This window comes from Pteropus alecto, unplaced genomic scaffold (assembly GCF_000325575.1).
Source record: "Pteropus alecto unplaced genomic scaffold, ASM32557v1 scaffold79, whole genome shotgun sequence".
Taxonomy (NCBI): domain Eukaryota; kingdom Metazoa; phylum Chordata; class Mammalia; order Chiroptera; family Pteropodidae; genus Pteropus; species Pteropus alecto.
In genome coordinates, this window is record NW_006494612.1 from 19,065,292 (window position 1) to 19,068,575 (window position 3,284).

The following is a 3,284-nucleotide window of genomic DNA, read 5'->3' on the forward strand; positions in this document are numbered from 1 at the left end:
GCCTGGGTTGGGTAAATATTTATCATATACAACAGCAGTCTCAGAAAGGGTACACCAGTTGTTCGCAGACATCTGAGAGAATATCCGTAAGAGCAATTGTATTCATAAGTGTGCCTCCTTTACCCTAAATTTTTCATTAAAAATGCATTTTAGTAGATTTAATTGTGCCTTTTTCCTCTAGTGACCATCTGTTAGAATTTTAAGTACCTGAACCTGTGAAAAAACTTTATGTCAGTAAGATATGTTGGTTATAGTGTTATAGTAAGTTTCTCACTTCTGGAGTTTTTAATTAGCATAGCTGCCTTCACACTGACCAACCGGTTTGCCTGGTAATCCATCTGATCCATGTCATGCTAATGCCACAGCAAGGAGAGAACAGCTGCTGTTCTTAGTTCATTCTCTTTCTCTCTGTCATAACATCCAGGTGCCAATAACGGGGGTAGGCATTTTACCAAAAGCAGTTGTTACAACAGCTTGAACTTATATCTCAAATAATTTACCACAAAATAAAGATAAAGTGAGTATAAATTTCAATAGTAGCATATAGATTAAATATTTAGAGTTGGTATTTTTTAATTGTGGTCAGTTTTTAAGTGACTGGTCTGGATGTCTGAGGGCTTTGTGTATATGTAATTTTGTGTGTGGGAGAATCAGTTTCTTTAGTTCTGTTGGCAGATTCTAAGATGGCCCCCCATGTTCCCAACTCTGGGGGTACATATCCTGTATAATCGCTTCCCCCTTGAGTGTGATTGGGTGCTGTGAATGTGATGGAATATCAGTCCCATGATTAGGTGACATTTTATGACAAAGTGGAAGGGAAATCTTAGAAGTAATTGAAATCTCTAATTAGATTACTTTGAGTTAATCAAAAGAGCATTGAGAGGTCAGAAAGATTTTGATGCTGTCCTTGAAGAAGAAAATAGCCATGTTGTGAGAAGGCCGCAGGGCAAAGAACTTTGAGGGCCTCTAAGAGCAGAGAGGAGCCATGGTTGATAACCGGCCAGAAAACTCAGTTGGGCCAATACCTGGATTTTAGCTTTGTGAGATTCTGAGCAATGGACTAGCCTAAGCTATGCCAACTCTTGGCCCACAAAAACTGTGTAATAATAAATGCATGCTGCTTTAAGTCACTAAGTTTGTGGTAATTTGGTACACAGCAATAAAAACCTAATACAATAAGATTAAAAATAATACTGCCAACCAACAATCCATTTCTCAAACATTTAACTTTTTCTCTCTAATACATGTAACTTTATATAGTCTATGTTTATTGACTTAAAAGAGGTTTGGATGATGACAGAATTGAAAAGTGTGAATGATTTAATAATGATATATTTTAACTCTATAAACCAGCATCCAGTTTAAATATTGCCTAACTTTAATTCTCAGGTTATTAAATTGCTGAAGGTTGAGGTTCATTTATTGATGATTCTCTATTAACATTTAGTGAGTACGTCTCTTTGGATACTAAAATTAAATTTTTTAAGAAGGTTGAGAGACTTACTTTTTGGCCAAGGGAAAAAAAAATAAAATTATGATTTATTTACCATCCAATTCATGGACATTAAATAATCATTTAATGGTCTGCGACTTCTGTGATTGGCTAAATTGTTTGACATCTAGTTGGAAAGTAAAATGTTCTATCATAGATAGCTTCTTCAGTTGCAAACCCATCAACTTTGTTTATTTATTTGTCTACCAATCTTTGATTAGCTATCTATACTGTGCCAAATAATGTATTAGGTGTGGGGATACTAAGATAAATAAGACTAATGATCCATATAGAACCTTTTAGTATAGTGTGGGGGAGAGAGACATAAATAAATAAATATGCCAAATTATTTTAGCTACTGGGTTTGCACATTTTTTCTTTATGCTTTGTTTGCATTTTCTGAGCCTTCAATGGTCCTATTTGTAAGACTAAGCTCGAGTCAATGCTTTTGTTAAAATTAATTGCTCCTTCTATATGTTTCCATCTGTAAGAAAGGAGTTAAATAATAGAATCTAATGATGTTAAAAAGTACTTTCAGTGTAATGTTGAATGAACGACAGCATTATTTTAAACTTGTATTTTTATTATGATCTCAATTTAGAATTTTACTCTCCATATATGTGAATGTAATATATAAAAAAGAAGTTGGAAGTAAATTACAAGGTTAACAAGTTTTATCCCTGATGAGATTGTAGGTGATTTTTAAGAAATCATATTTTTTTTATAATAAGCATGTATTTTAAATAAAAATGAACTTTTTTTTTATAGTGAATTTAAAGTGAGAAAATGAGACAGTGTTCTTACATATTCTTGTATGTTACTTGATTATGATGGGAAAGAAGAGAGATTGTGAGAAACAGAGGGAAGAGTTGGCCCAAAGAAAGTTATAGTATTATGAAGGGAGTTGCTTATAAGTCATTATAATTTTTTATATCATTATGATTTGAGCAGAATGAAGAAATAACAGAGAGTGAGAGGCTAAAATGCAAGGGAGAATACAAAATATGAGCCGTTATTATTTTTTTCAGATGATTTCTGAAATGTTTTAATCTTAAACAAATATATTCACACGCTATGTAAAGAATTGTGGGAACTAAACATTTAAGAAAAACATTGTTTGAGTACTTACCATGTACCAGATACTGTGTATGACGCTGAGTACCAAAATGTAATGATTGCTGAACTCAAGGAGTGTATCATTTAGAAAGATGGCAAAAGCAAATAAAACAAAGTATAGCATGAGGTGAGCTTGCTCTACTAGTGAATTTGTGTGCACAGAGAAAGGGGTGTGAGGGGTTGTAGCCAGAGGGGAATCTTTCAGATTGGTGCTCCAGGAAGCATGTGTGCAAGGCAGCAGGGAAAAGGCATTAATTGGTTAACAGTGACGCTCTGGGAAGAACCATCATTTCTAAAACAACTCACTACGAAAGAGCCAGGAAAGGAGAACACTAGGTAGAAGATGGATAAGGAGCTGGGCAGAGCAATGCCTTAGCAGAGGCCGTGGGTGGAAATTGATTATTCTAATGTTCTTCCATCTAAACTCTAGTAGTACCAGAATTACTAGACGTCTTATGGACATTCTGTTTACTTAACTTTTAGTGGAAATTTTTAGCTTTCCAAGTATTGTCTAATGGGCAATTAGTGATATGTGAAGAGCCCCTGTCGGGCATGATTTAGGTGGGTTCCAGAGCCACATTGCCTAGGGTCGAATCCCTATCTCTCACTTAATAACTGTGACCTTAGGCAAGTTATGTAAACTCTTTCTGCCTTGTCTGCATATTGGGGGAAATAA

At 34.7% G+C, this 3,284-nt stretch overlaps 1 protein-coding gene across 2 annotated transcripts in view; it reads left to right on the top strand.

Annotated features, from left to right (window-relative positions):
- The window catches only part of LAMA2 (laminin subunit alpha 2), a 493,622-nt gene that overhangs the window by 42,026 nt on the left and 448,312 nt on the right, over nt 1-3,284 (top strand). The window lies entirely within an intron of this gene.